We start from the raw sequence: 21052 nt of genomic DNA on the forward strand, positions 1-21052 counted from the left end.
TCATCTGTAAAATGAACTGGAGAAGGAAATGGCAAATTATTGGGGTTGTTAAGAGCCAGACATGACTGAAACAATTGAACAACAACAAAGAAGATATTGCATTTAAAAATGGAAAGAGCTCTTCAAAGGAGTAGTGATTTTTTTTTTAACCCATGACTAATTCTAATGCAAATGAATAGTCACAAGAAAATACAGCTAAGAATTTCTGGTCTATCTGTTCTCTATGGTTTCCAATTTCCAGTACCAAATCAGTAGCAAAATGTAACAAAAGGGGTAAGTTATTTTTTTCTTTAGCACACATCATTATTAAAAATGCATTTTTAGATTCTAGGCAGTCAAAAGATTTTGTTTCTTGGAACTGTTATATATAGCATATTTCTACTGGAAGGAATCTTCTTCAAAAACAAGTTGTACATAAACAAGCTCATGTGTGAGAACTGAGGAGCCAGAGAGCTTAGTCTGAATTAGTGCCTTGCAATTATTGAGATTAAAACCATTTATTTCTACTAACTCTTCAGTCTCTTTCAGGTCAGAATCTTTCAGAATGTGATTCTTACCTCTGGGAAGATCTTCTTGAGCAGCATCTATTCCAAGAATAAATAAGAAATTGCTTTTGGAAATGAGATTTACTCCAGAGGTATCTTGGATTAGATATGCTATCTTCATCTTAAAGGATCCTCCAGAATTTTGGGAATGCAGAACAAAAGTGTTTTTTTTTTTTTTAACAGGTTTGCAGCTAGTGCTTTCTTCATTTTGCTTTTCTAGAAAATGGTGTAAGGTGTAAATATCCTCAGTTATTTGTTGGATTTGTACTTCTTGAAAGACAAGTTTTAAAACATTCTCAAAGCTGAGGTTAGCTTTAGTAGGTGAAACAGCAGCAGTGTTCCCTTATACTGTCAGACTGCAGACTATCTAAGGATTGAGACATAGCTATTGAAAAATAGATCACTTTCACATCTATCCCTTGGGCTGCCGATTTGCTTCTGACTTGTGTAAGTCTTGTCAGAAGCCTCCCTGAAGCCTTCAAAGTCACCCCAGGAACTGTTGCATTTTATGGAAACCAAGTAGCTCTTGTCAGAAATACCAGGTTCCCATTCAGAAGAGAGGACAGCTGCATTTCTTACCTTGCTTTTCAGTCATGGCAGAGTGAAACGACCCAGCTTTTGTTCAGAAGCACATAATTTCTATAGTTCCCTTTGTGGGGCTTGCTAACAGAACCCCTTTCTACCACTTCCACCAGGTTTCTAAGAGAGATCCCACTGACAATCTGTCCTGCTTTTTAGCAAGGAAATCTTTGGGGGAAATTAAGAAACAAACAAACCAACCACTCTGGTACCAAAGAGGAATCAGTGATGTTCATCCTGAGGGGTCATTTACTTCTTCGTTTGCTAGAAGGAAGGAGGGGACAAAAACCCACTTCAGGGAGCCCAGCTTTTTCTTTTAGGGAATGGCACACAGCCAGTCTGCTAAAGAGTTATACCATTTGGAGTTAGTTCAGGAGAGTCAGCAACACTGAGGCACATGAGAGGGGGAGATGGGACTCTGGGGGTGCCGGGCTAAGAAGAAGGTAACCTTCTGTGGGGAGAGGGGGAGGAGGAAGAAAAGTAGGCAGCCATTTTCTTATTTGTCTGTGGCAATATATTTTTTCTTAATATCACCTTATTTCCTAGTATTTGTAATGCAGAGAGCATAAATTGGCATGTAACTTGTCAAAACTGATAATAACTCACTCTTCTCCCATTTAGCTTCAGACAGAATAAATAAACCTTGAAAATGGGTAGAGAGGGATGAATCAAATGACAAAAAAAGAGGAAGCAGATTTCTATTGTTAATGTTCCTTGATTTGAAACTAACTCAGAACTTAGAAGGTGCAATGATGCCCTTAAGCCTTTGGGAGGTGCTGAGAAATAGACTCCCAGTAAGGACATAAATAATTATTTGTCTATTCTGATCATAAATTTAGATTTAGAAGAACCCCTGAAATCATCTAGCTTTAATTTCACATATGAGGAAACTGAGACCCAGGAAAGTTAGATGATGTGAATTAGTTAGGTTTTAAGTAGTGGAAAGGACTCAAAAAGTGTATGAACCTTTTTATTCAGCTTTTTAGCCTTCTCTCCCATCCTGACTTCTCTGGGGGTAGAAAGGCAGGGAGAAGATCTGTCCATCTTCTTTTCCAGTAGAAATTGATGGAAAATTGTCTTTCTCTATGATAGGCAGAACCAAGTAGCAGTATAGGACCCTCCCCCCCAATTCTTGCCTCACCTTTCCCCCTAACTTCTGTCTTTCATGCTCTATTCCTCAACTCACATACATACTCCTCTACCTTGATCTCTTTCCTACATGATCAATGCTGGAAGCCACATAGACTGATATAAAAATAGGCCCATGAGAAGGCAGTGGTGACTTGTCCAATGTCACACAGGTAGTAAGAATCAGACCAGGGATACAATCTCATGTGTAATCACTTCAAAGTCTGCACCGTTTTTCTTCACCATAAGGCTACCTCTCGAGTCTGAAAATCATTATCTTCTTGTGCGAAACCATTTCTATTTAATTTAGTGAAAATAAGCACTGTATAAATTGTTGGGGATGCGAATACAACTAAAAACAAATGGTCCCTGCCTTCAAGGAACTTATAATCTAGTGGGAGAAGATAATACACAAAGGATATAGCTGTTAGAAATGGAGAAATTAGGACAAATACATGATTACCACAACATAGATAAAAAGAACAAAATAATTCATACCAAAACTCTGTATAAATTTAATAACCAGAAAAAATGAGAAAATGAACTTTCCTTTCTTTTTTGCAGAGGTGGCGTTTCACTTTCATAGAAGTTCGCAAAGTAGCCCTCAACTGCTATATGGCTTAATTTTGCTGACCTGCTTCCTCTTTCCCCATTTCTTTTCTAATTTTTGTTACAAGGGATGAATTTATGGGCAAGGTATAAAGTAAAAATACATTTGTAAATAAAGGCAACATAAAAACAAAAAATATTAATACAAATAGGGAAAAAAGATTGAAGTGTTCTTAACAAAAAAGGAGGGCCCCAAGAGGCTCAGTATCTTTCTGAGATCACAAAGAGTCAACAGCAAGGCTTAACACCAAATCCCATGTGTTAACTCTCCATTCTAGTAATTTTTCTTAAGGGCAATCACAGAGTCAAAAAATTCAGACCATGAATGGTCGTCTAGTACAACCTTCTATTTTATAGATGAGGAAAAAGACTATAGGGAAGTTAAGCTCAAGATCACAGTGGCATAGGAGATAAAGCTCAAGTTTTCTGATTCCAAATTCAACTCTCATTTCACTGTACCATGTGGCTCTTCTTGAGAGCAACCTTTCAAATGTGATTTATTTATTATTTTTTTAAAGGTCAGTTTCTTTGTAAAAATGAATGTCTTGGATTAGGCTTTTAAATAGTTCCATCTTTCTATGATTCTATAATTCTACTAAAAAACAATCCTTATTTTTATCTGAAAAGGCAAGCTGATATAAAATTTTATTTTATGAAATCATGAAGAATGTGAATTATGTGAACTGAAAATTATCCAATTCCATAATATTTGTATTAGGGGACTATCTTGAAGTTTGTAGAGATTATAGTACACACAAAAGGAAGAGCTGCTTTACACAGTAGGAGAGGCTACAGATGAGAGAGCCCTTCAAATGTCTACTAAGGGCATAAAGATATCCATGGCTTATTGAACTGAAGATTACTTCAGCATTCTGATAGAGCCATGATTTTTATTGGTATGGAAACTCCTTTCACAATGTACTTTTACTTATTCTATCAAATACTTATCCTATATTTTTTCCTTAAATCTTTCACAAATGCTCAAATCAATAAACCAAGTTCCTTATTGTCTCTGCTTTTTAAATAACCACATAGTAAACACTCAGGCTATCTGTCATTTAACTTCATGACTCACTCTCCTTTTCACTTATATAAGCTATTTTTTTTCTATAACAATACATGCTGATTGATCCTAAACATTTCTAATTTTCTCAAATTTAATGGCTTAAATTTTAAATCTTCAAATTTAATTTAAATTTTATCAAATTAAGTGGTTTAATTCTGAGCTATAATAAGTTATAATTTTAAAAGCTAGAAATGGAGCAGTAGCTAGAGGACCAGCTCTGGAATCAGGAGAATGTGAGTTCAAACCTGATCTCAGAACTTGATGCTAACTAGTTGTGTGACAATGGGCAAGTCACTCAGCCTCAATTGTTTCACAAAAAATTAAGAAATTTTTGGGATTGGTGTATATTTTTAGGTACATGATGGGCAAAGCATCATGCTATGAGTTGGAAGGAGATAGCAATCAACAAGATGCAATTTCAGCCTTCAAGAAGCTTACATTCTGCTTAAAAAGTGCACATGGGGTTCACACAAGCACACACACTCCCCTCCCGACATACCCTTACATCTTGAGATTGCTGTCACGGAAAGTAACTGTTTCCCCAAGGGAGCCAGCCAAGTAATAATAGAAAAATCATTGTGTTAGAAATCTAGGTTTTGATCTCAGCTCTGTCACTAATAAGCTATGTGACCTTGGGTAGATTAGATTGTAACTTCTTAAGGACTGGTACTATCTTTTGCTTTTCTGTGTATTCCCAGTGCTTATACCCTGAGCAATTCATTTAATCCTGTTTTTCTCAATTTCTTCATTACTTAAATGAGCTGGAGAAGGCAATGGCAAAACTACTCCATTATCTCTGCCAGGCAAACCCCAAATAGAATCACAAAGAGTTGGACTAGATTGAAAAAGATTGAATAACAAAAATAAAAGTATTTAGTACAATAGTAGGTTCTTAAATATTTACTGAATTGACTAGGTAATTTCATCATTTCTTGCTGTTGCCTTAAAAAATAATGTTGTTGGACAAGGTGATTTTTTTATAGTCTCATTTTATATCAACATTCTATGATTCCTTAATACTCAGTATCAGAATTGGGCATTGGGGGAAGATTACGCAGAAGTGAAAATTCCCATGTTATATGGAATAATTTTCTGCAAAAAGTTTTTTTTTGTCTTTTTTACATTTAAATTATTTAGTCCTTTTTCTCCCCACCCCCTTCCAGCTTCCACAACCTATAACATTGGTAATTATGGCCCATAATGGAAAGGAAAGAACTTCCTATTGAATTGATCCATGGTAAGGAATGACTTGTAAAGAATGTTTTCAGGTGTTTTCTTATTTATTGTAATAGTCACTCTGCCTAACACAAGCACACCTATGTTGTCACTTCTATCTTTTTCTCCTCTGATGAAATGTGGCATGTTAATTATAGTTTTCACAAATAGATGCTGGCCACACATTTTAATCTAAAATTAAAGCCTTTACTGTTTATTGTTACTCCAGAAAAGCTAACGTGTCAATAAGAACAAATGGCTCAGCCAGTCCTGTACTGTGCCACACAATATTAGCTGTCAAATGAAGGCACAAAGTACAAGAAACATTCTGCCTCTGATTTGTTGCTGCAGCATTTCTCTGACAGTCTGGCAGAAGAGAGAGAAGAAAAAAGACATTTTCTGTTTAAACTACAGTCTAGAATGTCCTAACTAGTTTATAGTGAATGGAGTGAATCTTTCTGAAATTTTCTGGCAGAATTAATAAAATCTCAATTAGATTAATTTTCACAGAACACCTGCTTCTTATATGCTAACCTGTCCTCTTTTCCTAACATACCCCTCCTCCCAAAATGTGAGGACAAAACCAACAAGAAGAAATATGATAAAGATAAATGGAAGATCTGGGCTCAATTTTTAAAGATGCTTAAGTTCCTAATTCTATAGCAACCTATACAAAAATGACCAAAAACTTCTTGCATATGTCCCTCTGGTTGGAGGAGATGAGCACCAAGTTCTCATGTTTCTAAATCTATGACACTAATCTGATGACCTGAGGTTTTTATAGCCAATTCAATAGGAAATAAATGTAATGAGCCTGTTCAAAATGGTCAGGGTGCCTTAGGTTTGTTTCCCTGATAGAAATAAAATATTCAGATTACAGAAAGTATTGGGTAGACAACATCTGCAGCCTTCTGTTTAATTCTGTCTAGTCACATTTAATGAGAAACATCAAATAAACTAGAAGGGTGTGAAAACTGATTCTAAGAATGAATACAAGATGATGAGTCTGCTTCTGAAAGTATGGATGACATGGGATGAGTCAAAGTAGGTATGGGGAAACAGACTGCTGACTGTTTACTCTGTGGTGGACAAACCTTTCTGATTGGCTGTTCTGAGGTGGAACAGTGATATTGATCAAGGCAAAGATTGTTTTAAGCTTTCCATTAGAAGGAAAAAGGTGCAGGGAGGGGAGGATGGGAAGAAGAGGGAGGAGAAGGAAGAGAAAGAGAGAGAGATAGTCATAGAGAGAAATAGAGAGAGACAGACAGACACAGAGAGAAAGACAGAGAGAAACAGAAAAGAGGAAGAAAGAGAGAAAAAAGAAGAAAAAAGAATCAGAGAGAGAGAGAGAGAGAGAGACAGAGACAGAGACAGAGATAGAGACAGACAGAGACAGAGAGAGAGACAGAAAGAGACACACAGAGAGAGACACACACACACAGAGACATAGAGAGAGAGAGACAGAGAGACAGAGAGACACAGAGAGAGAGACACAGAGAGACAGAGACAGAGAGACAGAGAGAGACAGAGAGAATCTTTAATTTGCTTTCCCCACCCAGGCCAACATGAAATCATAAGTTTTTGGCAAGATCGTTTTTCTGTCTCATTTCATTCTTTCCTGCTTTTAGGTGGATGAATGTTAAGAGCTCAAGTGCACTAGATGATGAACTTGTGGGCTTTAAGAGGTCAGATGAGCCAGCAGATTTGCCAGCCTCTAGAGCCTCTAGTTAGTCCAAGATATTTCATTGGGTATTCATAGCAACTCTATAAGGAAGGGAGATCTTCTATGACCAATCTCATGTTACACTGTAAAAAGTTCAAGGCTGTTAACCCTTTTTGGAACTGACCTTGGAACTTAGCTGTTCTTACTCCTAGCTCCCATACTAAATAACACCTCTTCTCTTGACAATACTGTCATTTGGAAGATGGATTCATGTTGGCTCCAAGAGAAAGAACAAGACAATGCAGAAAGAAGATTATGAAGAATGCCTTCTTTTGTCTCGGAACGCTTGCTCTTGAATCTTAGCCTTACAATTTAGTACCTGTTGACCTTATATAAGCTACTTCCCCTCTGGGTCTTTGTTTCCTCATCAGAACAATTTATTTTATTTTTAAAATTATTTAAACAGATTTTAGTAGCTTTTTATTTTTCCAAATACATGCAAAGATAATTTTCAACATTTACCTTTATAAAACCTCATGTTCCAAATTTTTTCCCTCCCTCTCCCGACTTTCTCCCATAGACAGCAAGTCATCCAATATAGGTTTAATTTGTGCAATTCTTCTAAATCTATTTCCACACTTACCATGCTGCACAAGAAAAATCAGACCCAAGGTGAAAGAAAAAAATGAGGAAAAAACAAGCAAACAACAATAACAGAAAAGTGAAAATACTATGCTTTGATCCCTATTCAGTCTCCATAGTTCTTTCTCTGGATGTGGATGGATTCCATCATATATCTATTGGAATTATCTTGAATCACATAATTGAAAAGAGTCAAAAACTTGAACATTTTTGAGGTGCTTTCCAGCTTAAATGCTCCAGTTGATATATGTGGAAATGAAAGTAGATTTTGGCCCAGTAGAAGGAAAAGTTTTCAAACAATTAGAATCCAAAAATGAAATAGACTGCTTTGTTGGGCAATAAATTCCTATCACTTGAAATATCATAACATTATAGAATATTGTAGAGAGTATTTTGGGATCATGGAATTTCAAAACAGAAAAGCAATGAGACAATTTAGCTTGCTTGAAACGTGAATTCCTTCCATAAAATCCTCAAACAAATGGGCATTTATATTCTGATTGGAAATTTCCAATGTCCTCAACCTTATAAAATGATTTATTTAGTTGTGATAGGGGACTATTGATTTTAATGGGAAAAAAGAGAGCAGCATTAATTGTACAAGATCATTTTGGGGGAAAAAAGAAAGAGAAACTTTCTTCTATTAGTTCTTTTTTTCCTTCACATAACATCTGAGTAAACAAAAAACAAAAAACAAAAAACTCGTCCCTATGTCTCAGAAGAAAACAGATTGAGAGTGAATTGTCAGAATCTCATTGCTTATTCAGAGAAAGGGAGAAAAAAGCTGAAAAAGAGTGAGTGAGAGAGAATGATGCTTGTTAGACCCTCAAGTGATTGTCACTAGATTATGAATATTTCAGGAGCAGAAAAGGATTTGCTAGATGGGTTTATATCTTGGGTATCCCTATCTCCATAATAGCTCTTTTTGATGGGATTTGATCCTGGTTAAGAAATGGAGATACTGATCATGGAACAGATTAGTTATATGAAATACAGAAGTAAAAGAGCATTGTAGTCTAGTGTTTAGTTAATCCAAATAGGCTTAATCCTATTCTAGTGTGGTTAACCCTCAGCTATGAGGCAAGAACTATTCTACAAAAACTCTTAGGAAAACTGAAAAAATCTCCACAACAGTCAGGCAGAAACTAAATACAAGTCAACATCTCACATTATATATCAAGATATGTTCTAAATGGATATATGACCTATACACAAAGGGTTATATAAACAAATTAGAGGAACAAGGAAGAAATTATTTTTCAGTTAAATTGATTGGAGAAAAATTCATGATTGAGGAAAAGAATAGAGGGGAATCATAGCAAATAAAATGGATACTTCTAATTATATAAAATAAAACATTTTTGCACAAACCAAATCAATGAAGTTAAAATTATGAGACATAGGTTATTGGGAAAGTACTTTGTAGCAAATTTTTCTGATAAAGATCTCATTCAAGATGCTTGGGAAATGATTCAAATTTATAAGAAGAATAAAAGCCATTCTCTTTAAAAATTTTTAAAAACATTTTTATTCAAAGTTTCAAGTTCTGAATTCTTTTCCTTCTTTCTTCCTTTCCCTCTGCCTTCCCTGAAGTGGTAAATAATCAGATACAGGTTATATAGGTACAATTATATAAAATATAATAAAAGCCATTCACAATTTTTAAAGAGAAAGAAAATGAATAGGCAATTTTCTGAGGAAAAAATCAGTCTATCAATTGCTGTAATAAAAAAAGTAGATCCAAATAATTAATAACAATTGCCATTAAGAATGACAAACTAAAACAAGAGATTCTATTTCACAGTGATCAGATTAGCAAAGATGACAAAAAACTGGAAAATGAGAAATATTGGAGAGGTTGTGAGTAAATATTTCATTAGTATCTATGGTGTTATGAAGGGGTTCAGCCATTCTGCAGAGCAATTTGGAACCATACCCTCCAAAATTACTAAATTGTGTATATCTTTTGACTCAATGATGCCACTATTAGTTTGATACCCCAAAGAGATCAAAGAAATAAGAATGAAGCCCATAAATGCAAACATTTATAACAACTCATTTTGTGGTAGCAAAGAATTGAAAACTGAAGGGATACCCATCAATTGGCAAATGACCAAGCAAATTATGGTATGTGTAAGTGATGGAATACTACTGTGTAATAAAAAATTAACTGAATGCTTTTAGAAAAATTGGGAAGATTCACATGAATTGATGCAGAGTGAAATATATACACATGCAAAGACATATACATATATTTTGAATATGTATGTATGTATGTGTACATACATACACACATACATACACATGTGTATACTTTAAAACTGGAAAAGACTAAAAAGAAGTAAATAGATTCAGAATAACTTAAGCTATAATATCACCATTGCAAAAATGAACAATTCTGAAGGACTTAGTGACTCTGATCAACTTAATGACCAATCATAATTTCAGAAGACTGATAAAGAAAAATGCTGTCTGCTTTCTCGCTCAACATAGACTAATGAGTGAATATGCAGATTTCTTTCCTTTCTTCTCTTTCTCCTTCCCTTATATACTCCTCATATGATTGAATGTAAGTGGGAAATAAAACACATGTCTGATAATTTAAAAAAAATAAAAAATTTGAAAAGGAAAACAGTTATAAAAATATATTCAGTTATAAGCAAAAGGTCCAATAACATATTTTATGGGTAGCAGCAACTTAAAAAATTAGTTTGCAGTTAGATGAGATTCTACTTTAACAAAGCTCCATATCATTCCCTATCATTTGTTCTGATCTTTTTAATTTACCTGAAATGAACCTCTTTTCTCTGATAAATCTTCATTCTAAAGTTTTAAACTAATTTCCATTCTCAGAAAATGTTGAATGAATATAAACTCTTTGTGAACTGCTTCCAAAATTTACTTTGTCATTATTTTCCCCAAGAACACCTCTCTGTAGATTAAATGGCATATTTGTATTGGAAACAATTTTCATTTTTCATTTTTTTCTTCTTTTTTCTTCCTCCATAAGGACCCATCTGTCACACAATTGCAGAACACAGGAGTAAAATTGTTCTTCCTTTATTCATTGGAACATGACTCTGGGCTGAGTGAAATAATTCACTCAAAGAAAACAGCAACACAGCAGTATGGACATTTGAAGAAAAGAAAACAACATAGAAGGAAAATAAGTAACACAAACTGACAGGAAAAAAATCCATAAATAAAATTTAGCACACACTTCAGACTTGGAAACCAAAGGAATTGTGTGGACCCACCAATCTTATGACTTACAAGAATGTGGATGAAATGTGGTAGCTGAAACTCATCATGGCCCATAGATAGGTTGGAAATGTTTCCTGTTGTGATTTAGGAGATAACAGTTGGTAGAAAATAGATGTTCTGCTGAACTTAAGCAATGCAGGAAAACTCACAGAAAGATGTAGATCTAGATCTACAATAAGGAAAAAAGACATTGATTTCTTCTTGCCTCCTAGGCCAAAGCTTCATTACACTACATCCTTAACCTTCCTTCCCCTCCCTATAAGTTAGCACAGAGAGCATAGATTATAACTGATATTTAACATATGCTTGACTATTATCTATAATGACAGAAATTATGAAGAGTCAATCAAAATAAGAGTTGGATCTTAGTTAATTAATTTTCAGAGACAATGGAGATTCTATTTCACTGGAGGTTGACTGTTTATGTCTATGATTGCAGGAGTGTAACACAATGAAAATCATTATTAGTGGCAACATCTTGGAAAAGCCAAAAAATGAAGATATGTCTGATGAAACTAAGCCTTTCAGATGACAAAATGAGAACTTCCCCTTTCACCTTTACATAGCAAAAAGTAATGTTTTATTTTTTTTCTTGGTTGAAACTGAAGGGAAGATAGTTTTAATAATGCATGTACTTGCAACTCCAAGATAGGGATATCAATCAATAAAGCCATCAGTTGAGAAGCACTTATTAAACTTTTTCTGGGTACTTGCCTCTGCATAGATGCTGGGGATACAAAGAAAGGCAAAAATAATTCTCACCCTAGATTAGTTTACCTCTGAATGAAGGAAATTTGTATTTGGTCATGTAGACAAGGTGGATACATGGAAGACATACAAACATACAAAATTATAGTTCCTCTGAGAGAGGTACAAAGTATCATATTCTTTGATACTTTGTACCATATTCTTTTACCTCTGAGAGAGGAAATAGTTTAAAAGAATATGATACTTTGTACCAGAGAAGTATGTACTCTCTGTATTCAAAAAAAAATATTTTCAGGCCATAAACTAATAACAGTTATGAGTATTCTACACATATATCTCAGAATATCAGAGGTAGGATCTGAACCCAAATCTTTTGACTATAGTATCAGTGAATTGGAGGCCTAGGGTAGGGAAGGCAATAAACATTTATATAGTGCCTACTGTATGTCAGGCACTTTGCAAAGAACTTTATGTACATTATCTCATTTGATCCCCACAACAACCTTTCAAGGTAGGTATTATTATCATTTCCATTTTACATTTGAAAAAAGCAAGGCAGCAGAGATGAAAGTAACTTGTTAGGAATCATACAGCTGTAAAATAGCTAAAATTGGATTTGAACTCAAGCTTTTCTGCTCTATCCACTGCACTATTTGGTCTCTGCTTTAGTTTCTATTTCCTATAGTTGTTACTACATCTCTTATAAAGCACTTGACAATCCCAGTGGCATAAGGGAGTTTCTTTTGGCTTTTGATAAAGTTACTTGCTCCTTCCTAAATTAGGTAATCTATTCTCTAACCTAGGGCTGCAAAAGACTTTCCCCAGCAGCTGAGCCTCCTTTTCATACTAAACCTCCCAGATTTTGTATCAGTATTTTCATGAGATAACTGGGATGACAGTAGAAAACTAATAACTATCAAAAAGTATTATTATTATTATTGTACAGTGAATTAAGTAGCTGTGTCTATACTCACTACCTGAACTGTTGCCTCCTAACTTGGTTTTCTCCTGTAGCCCCTAAACCAGGAAGTCTCTATCTCCTAATTGACAATTATGATGACTTAGCATTTTGTGACTGAAAAGCAAACAAATTCCTCCTCTGTAAAATAGGAATAATAATAGCATCTACCTTCCAAGGTTATTGTGACTATTAAATGAGATAATATGTCTAAAATACTTTAAAAAGCTTAAAATACTACATATAAATATACATATAAATATAGTTACCTATTATTATTATTATCTATTTTCTAACCTTCTTTACAAATAGAAATGTTGCTTGTGAAATATCATATAGTTTAATCATTCTGTGTTTTCTTATTGGAATAGTTCTCCCCAAAGAGAAGGAAGCTGCACTTGTGGTGGTACAGTGATGGAGGAATGACTTAGATCATTAGAATCACCAGCCCTGATTTGAAATCTTGGTTGTACCACTTATTATCTTGAGCAAGTTTATTTAACATCTCTGGGCCAAGTTGGATTAGCTCACTCCAAATATGTCCTCAGACACTTACTAACTGTATGATCCTGGGCTTTGGCAACACAGCTTATTTCAATTTCCTCATCTGTAAAATGAACTGGAGAAGGAAATAGCAAACCATTCTAGTATTTCTACCAAGAAGGAGTTGGACACAACTGAAATAATTGAATCACAATAGCACCTCTCAGGGTTGTCATGAGATGAAAGGAAATAATTACAAAGTGTTTTGCAACTTTATATATAAGGTGATATATAAATGCTAGTTATTACATAAATGCAGGCTATTTTAAGTTTATTATCTGCTAGATAGAGTATTACTTTTTTATTTGTCCTAAAACTTACCCTTACAAGCTTCAAAGGAGCCAGTGGGTAAGTTCTTATTCACGTCATCTATAAATTGCATTATTTTATAGAGCTTGACTATATTAAATCTGTTTTCTTGCAAGTAGAAGAGAACATTTCCTCAATTTAGATGGAAATTCACAGAATATTAGAGCCCCAAGAGTCTTTAGAAATAATTCAGTCTAATTCTCTTCTTTTATAGAGGAGGAAATAAACCTCTAAAAATAAACAGACTTGCTGACCTCTCTCAGGAGGGGCAGTTATAGTGAAATAGTTCAAGTCTTGGATTTGATTGAAGAGCCTGAATTTGATTTCCAGCTCTGCTATTCATTGCTCTTTTGGCTTTTGGAAGATGTTCAACCTCTCTGACTGGCTTTGGTTTTGGGCAGGGCAAGATAATCTTTGACCATGTTCCCTACCAGATTTGTTGCTGGCTTCGGCAGCACTTATACTAAAAAAAAAGTACTGCTTTAGAAAGGGCAGCGGGGTGAGAGAGTCCAACTGACAACCCTTTCACAGACTTTTCAAGCAGCATATAGTAAAATGTTCAGCTTATCAAGCCTACTGACTAACCTAGCAAGTTTGCTAATGAGGAGTTTTCAGTATTTGAAATATTGAAGGGGAGGGGAAAAAAAAGGATGGAGTAGGAAATAGACATTAAATGAGTCTAGTGTGTGCTAGGTGCTGTGCCAAGCACTTTTTACAAATATTATATAATTTGATATTCATAATCCTGGGAGGTATTATTCATACTTTATAGTCAGAGAAACTAAGGCAAACATAGATTAAGTAACTTACCCAGTGTAAGCTAGAAAATATCTGAGGATGGATTTAAACTTAGGTCTTCCTGATTTTATGCTCAGAGATCTGTTTACTGTGCCTCTGGCCTCCTCTGTAAAGGAAAAAGGAAAAAAGGAAAAGGGAAGGGAATGGAAGAAAGAAGAAAGGGAAGGAAAAAAAGGAAGAGAAAGAAAAGAAGAAGGAGATAACATAACATTAATTAGTATCTGGAGAGAACTGAATGATGAAGTGGTGTTTCAGAAAGTGAATGTTGTTAAGTTATATTTTATTAATCATAAAACTTTTTAAAATTTTATGGGGTTGAATATATATTAGAGGATACAGCATGTGAGTAATCACTATTAGAAAAGGGGGCAAATAAAGAGAAAAGGAAGTAAATAAAGGAGAATAAATAATTTAATGAACTGAGGCAGGAATTGATGACTAATAAGACTAATAAGAAAAAGGTTGGCATTTTTTAATAGAAAGACAATATACAAATATAATTATTTGTTATACTGGAGGTTGGGATGTTAAGATTTAATATGGTGATAAGTTCAGTAGCAAATTAAAGGGTTACAAGTGAATATCATTTACCTGTATCTTGCTACATTATAATCCTTTGAGTTTATTCTTTTCATTTAATTTTTAATATGAAATCTTCAACAGATAAAAACATTCCAAAAATAGAAAGTGACAATCCCTTATGGATTCTTGAAATTCTAAGTTTAGTGTTGATTTGATTCTTTTCCAAAGTTAACAGAGCTGAGTTCAAAACCTGTCTCTTGATCTGTATAAGCTGTATAATTTTGGGCAGGTCACAACCTTCACAGAACCTATTTTTCTCATCTGGGTTAGATGTGTGACTGATCTTAGTGACTTAGTCATACTATAGATCTATGATTCTGTATGCAATATTATGCTTCAAAGGAACGTTTTTGTATCCAGAGCTTCATAGCTTCTTAGAATCAAAGAGGACCTCTAAGATCATCTAGTTCTTCTACCCAAATTATGAATTCTATCTGATAACTGATTATTCAGCTTCTGCATGACCAGAGTCAGTAACTCACTTGTCTCTTGAGGCAGCCCCATTCTATTTTTTTCATAGTTCTGGTTGTTAAAATGAGCCAAAGTTGATCTCCCTCTAACTTCTGCTCTATGCATGTATATAGTCTATTTTTACCTTTATAGTAATGATACATCATTTGGATTATTCTAAATGTTTTAATTACCTTATACCTCAAAACTCTTTTGCCACTTTCCTCCCACTCACCCACTCTTGTGAGATCTTTCTACAATCTATTTTTGTCAATGTCACATTTTTACTACTTAAAGAAAGAGAAAAAGTAATTACTCAATTAATTTTAATGTAGCACAGAGTTCAAATAATCCTTCATATCAATTATTCACTGGCAACTTTCTAGGTAGAATTGAATGGGGTTGTCACTTGCAATTAATAAAGGTGTATTATTCAATCCTCTTCATTCTATGATTCCATGAAGTAGGAGAAAGAGATGGGAAAGGAGAAAGATCAGTTTGTTAGAAAAGGAAGGATTATAACATTTTTTGATTTCATGTCCCTAAGCCCCAAACTTGAATCTTCTAAAAATACCATATTAGTATTTGAGATGGATTCCTGATAGTATCCCAGGAGGCCATCAAACCTTCTCTGTGCTCCATTACTTATGAAGCCAGCATCAGTACTGGAACTTGGGTTACAATTAAGTCACAAAAGAATATAAGCAAATAAAAGGTTCTTCTTCATAAACTAGAAACTTACCCCAAGAGAAAAAGTTTATTGCCACTGAATTTATTCACCAAACCATCAGAAATGGCATTTTCAGCTTCTGCTCAGACGTAGATAGTCTTGCTAGTTCAAATAACTTTAATAGCTGCTAATTCTCTGGGGAGATCTCTAACATTACTCCTGTAGTGTTCCATTTCTAGTGAGCCAGCTCAATTGGAAGATTTCTATATTCTTTTCTGACTCTATCTTCCTGTTTCTATTTAACTTTATTCCTAACTGGAAAAGAAAGTAGGATTGAGAAACCCTCTGTACAGCTACCAAACTAGGTGCTAAATATTAGCGGAGCTTAACATCTCCTCAAAACGTATACTTTAATTAGAAACATCAGCTTGATTTCATGTTGTCTGCCTAACCATCATCAATATTTTCTGTTTATTCCAACTCCAACTCATCGGTATTGAAATAATCTACATCTGTCCCCCAGAAGAAATCCTCAAACTCCCAGAAATTCCATTCGCTTGAAAGAAAAAATGAATGAAAATCTATTCATTCAATAAGTATTTTATTAAGTATCTACTAGGTGCCAAGTACTTTGCTGAGGTCTGCACATAGAATGTGGTCCAGGGTCTCTTGGAATACCTGCTTTCAAAGGTATTGCAAGGTCACAACTATTTTTATAATACTAAGATAGTACTGATAATACAATTTCAAATAGTAAATATCAGTAGTATTTCACATAAACAAAAGCTCATGACAGAAGAATCCTCTATTTTTTAAAGAATGTAGAGGAATCTTGAGGGAAAAAAAAGTTTGAAAACCGGTGCCATAGAGAATAGCTACACTATAGAGAAAACAAAGAGTACAACGAAGATAAAAATCTAAGAAAGGAGGCAAATTAAAACAAAGTATGGTCAAGAAGAAGGATAAACTGATGATCTTAATACAAATACCCAAAAATACGAGAGGAAACAATATTGCACATATGAGACCCATTCTTGGAATTTAACCCTGAAAACTACCTTATTTAAAAGAAACTAAATAAGTGAAAGGGGTATGGGATGAATTGTGGAAAAGCATTGTAGAGTAACAGAATATACTCATCAGAAAAACCAGGAACCAAATGGGGATACAAGTATGATATAGAGAATTTGGGCAATGATCAGTAGAGGTAGTAACAGAAGTTATGTTTCATCAGAGTATGTCACAAACCATCCAGGCAGAAAGAAATCTATGAACAGTTTGGCAAAAAGACAGTGAGCTTGGCACAATAGGTCAATTGATTGATAGGAGAATTTGATTGCTGGAACATCTGTTGGAGCTCTCTCTGCCAGAAGCAGAATAGCTAACTAATGACTTCTTTAATGATAATTTCGATCTATATAGAATGGAAGAAGAAACATGGACAATTTTTATCCTGACAGGAACAGAAGAAAGAATTGATTGCTTGGGTGAAGATGTTAGAAGATTGGGCAGAGGAAAATGTTCTCAGAATTTGTGATAGAAAAGGAGAAGAAAGGTGGGCAGAGTCTGATAGTCATTCTAGATTGGGAAGATCATTATTTCAAAGGATTCAGAGAAAGGAAATTTAGGATCCTATGGAAAATATTAAAGAGAGAGAAAGACCATGGAAAATGAAAAAAATTCTCAAATAAAATTCAGATGGCACAAAGAAAAACAATTCCAACAAGCAGGGGAAAATACAATTGTCTAAAGAGATAAAAGTGAATGCAAGCAAACCATTAAAAAAAAATTCAGTAGTATTTTTTCAAATACATATAAAAATAGTTTTCAACATTCATTTTTGTAAGACTGGAAGAACTAAGGACAAACAAAAGGATTTTTAACCTGTTAGCAAAAATGGAAGACTAAAATAAGGATTAAGACTTCTCAATAGGTAAATCAGGCCATGATAAGAATAACAACAATGAATACTTATATCACACTTTAAAAGTGTGCCATGCAACTTACATCTCTCTTTTGAATCTCATCATCACTCTGTCAGTTAAGCACTACAGTAATAATTGTCTTCATTGTGCAGATGGGGAATTTTATGCTGTAATGTGATATTTTAGTAAATGTTTAATAACTGATTCTCCAAAACCCAAAATACAACTTAATACACATGACATATTTTTAAGTTTAATATGCACTATTAACATTTCTCACATCACTTTCTTAAATATAGATTGTTAACAAACAATAGATCAAGCCGTAATTTGTAGAATTTTCTGATTTCCAAAGTGTAAATGCTCCCATTGAAAATTTAACAATCAAATTTCATAATCTGATTAGGGCTGGCCCCAACCTACTCTTGAATTTGAAACTATTTGTTGTTTGTACTTAGATCTTGAAGAGGACCAATGGCATCTGCAGGGTATTGTCTTGATTTTCTAAGACAAGTGACTTTTCTAGGCTCAAATAGTTAGTGGGAAGAATAGGAATTCAAATCTAAGTTTTTCTGGTTTTTCATGTTTATCTAATAAGGTGATGGAGAGAGATGGCAAAAATACTCAACTGTTTTGTTCCTTCTGTCTTCTCTGCTAAGGAGAATGAGCTTTAGGTTGGAAGGAAGTGGTTATTAGCCATTGGAACCTAAGATAAATATGTAGATTAAAAGGAGCACGTGACTTTCTCCTCAATGAATTTGTCATCCAGACCAGTTGAACTGCATCCCACTGAAAGAGCTTCCTGATGGGATATCTGTTAGTTATTGGTATCAGTGATCTTTAGAAAATCTTGTACAATCCAATTACAGGGCTAGAGAATGGAAAATATTTTAAGAAAAGAAAGAGTGGGGAGATTGAAAATTGCAGTTCAGTGAACTTGGCTTTGAAATTCCTTACAAAATTGTCAAAAGTATTATTAAGAAGATTTAATGAACATCTAGAAAAACAAACTAGGATTCCAAAGGAATGCTACATGTCTTCTTCACAAAAAAATTATGACACATTAAACTTATTTCCCTTTTTGGGGAGGTTCCTAGATGGTAGAACAAGGAAATGCTATAAAAATTTTACTTAGTTTTAATAAAGTATTTGAGAAAATGTCTCATCTTGTTTTTATGAAGAAGATGGAGAGATGTAGTATACTACTAAAGTATAATTAGTTGGATTACAAACTGGTTGAATGATCTGTTCCAAAGAAGCATGTTAAATGTTCAGTATCAACTTGGAAGGTCTCTAATAGAGTGTCTCAGGGATCTGCCCTTGGTTCTGAGCTTTCTGAGCTTTTTGACATTATTTAAAAATAATATTGATGGTATGCTTATGAAATTGGCAAATAACATAAAGCTAGGCAGGATGAGAGTACTGGAATTTTAAAAAATCTTGATGGTCCAGAACATTAGTCTGAATCTAATCATATACAGTTTTATAGAGACCTTTTAAATTATAAGGTGGGACAAACATCATTAAAGAGCAATTTATTTGAATATGATCTGGACATTTTAGGGGACCACAAGCTCAATTATGTATAAATAGTTTAGTAAGAAGGCAAAAAAACATAATGTGTGCTTTACTCTGTAGAAAATGCAAAGAAATCTAATACATTGTTCTTATCCATAGTATTTGCTCTTAAGGGTTAAGTATTATGTGTTGGTGATCTTCAGCCATATCAATTATTATACTGAATTCTCATTCTAGGTATTATGGGAAATCTACCATTGCTGCATATTTATTTACTTATTTTTTTTTTTTTACTGAATTAGGATAGAATTATTGTTTAGCAAAGAGTTTTCTTTTAAAAAATTTCTTGCTCCCAAGAGAATTATAAGAATCATGACTCAAACACATGACTCAAAAAGTATTAATACTTAGGATGCAGTAATCTGATACATGTAAACTTCTAGAGTCAAGATATCACAACTGTAGTTATTAGCAAAGCATATATAGTTTTGTGTGAACTACTTCTGGAAAATGCTATATTATAGTTTTTTTTCTTTTTCAGTTCTATGAAGATAAATATCAGATCTGAATTTGAAACTGACAGCTAACTCAAAAGCCTTGTTTCTGTCTGGAATTCTAAAATATACCTTAGACATTAAAAAAACCTGATCATAATTACCATAATATTTTCTAGTTCATTACCAAACATGATTAATATGTTATTGTAAAACAATTAAATTATTGAAGAATAAAGCCCATGAAGGAAAATAAAAGGAAATGGAATTGCTAAAGCAAAAGAAGAGAATGCTGGGGAAGAACTAGCCTTCTAATTTGATTAAGGATCAAAAATGCTATTTGAAAGGGTTATTTTAGAGAGAAGAATAAGAATCCTCCCCAGGAGCCTCATGGTGGTATGGAAGTGTCCCTGGGTTCTTCCAAGATCTATGTTAGCAAAAAACATATGTCAACTGGTCTTACCACAATAGAAAACTTTCACATATAGAACTAGCAACATACTGTATGTTATCTGAGCATCAATTGTTTACAAAGACTCAGGAAGAGTGGGAGAATGGTGGGGATTTTTTGGCTGCAGCATTGTAGAGAACTTGGAATTTGATTTAGAGTATGTTTATAAAAATGAAAGCACAAATTCTCCAGGCTGAAATTGAACAGAGAATAATGTCCATGTCTACTGATGGAAGAATTTAAAGCGATGAGCTCCAAATCATATAATCATAGGCTCAATCAGAAGAGAGCATAGAGGTCATTTAGTTCTGCCCCTATCTTATCAGGGAAATTTTTCCTTTGCCAACCTAGAAAGGTTGCCATTCAGCTTCTCAATGACTGTATCTAATGAAAGAAAACTCATTAGCTCAAAAATTTTTTCACTTTTGGGTGACTCTTTGAAAGTAGAATTCTTCAATATTCAAGGGATCTTAAGACTAGAAAATATAGTAGATAATGAAGCAGGAATTTCTTGAGAGGAGAACTGATAGACTAGAGAATTAATTATAATGGAAGGTAGTCATTTTTGTGTCTATTTTTCTGTACTTTTATTTTTTGATGCAGCTAATATAGCCTTGATTATGTCACTATTGAGAAATGTACAATGGCTCCCTATTATGTATTTCTATATTATACAAACTCTTGTTTTTGGCATTTATGGCTCTCTAGATAGATGAATAGAGACATGAATAGGTAAATAGATTGATAAATGGATGGATGGGTAGAAAAATGTCTGGATAGAATATTTATTAAATGCTTACTAGAAGCACTGTTACTATGTATATGGTTAGTACCATGCAATTTAGTTGTTGATCCTTTATGATTTTGTCTTGACTATTCTTGTATTGTCACATTTTTGTGTTAATCTTATTTCATTCATTAGGTTATAAATAACT

The 21052-nt window shown here is 34.0% G+C and overlaps 1 pseudogene; it reads right to left on the reverse strand.

Annotated features, from left to right (window-relative positions):
* Positions 1–335: 335 nt before the first annotated feature.
* LOC127547691 (uncharacterized protein CLBA1-like) lies at positions 336–13302 on the reverse strand (annotated as a pseudogene).
* Positions 13303–21052: the final 7750 nt, after the last annotated feature.

This window comes from Antechinus flavipes, chromosome 1 (genome assembly GCF_016432865.1).
Source record: "Antechinus flavipes isolate AdamAnt ecotype Samford, QLD, Australia chromosome 1, AdamAnt_v2, whole genome shotgun sequence".
Lineage (NCBI taxonomy): Eukaryota > Metazoa > Chordata > Mammalia > Dasyuromorphia > Dasyuridae > Antechinus > Antechinus flavipes.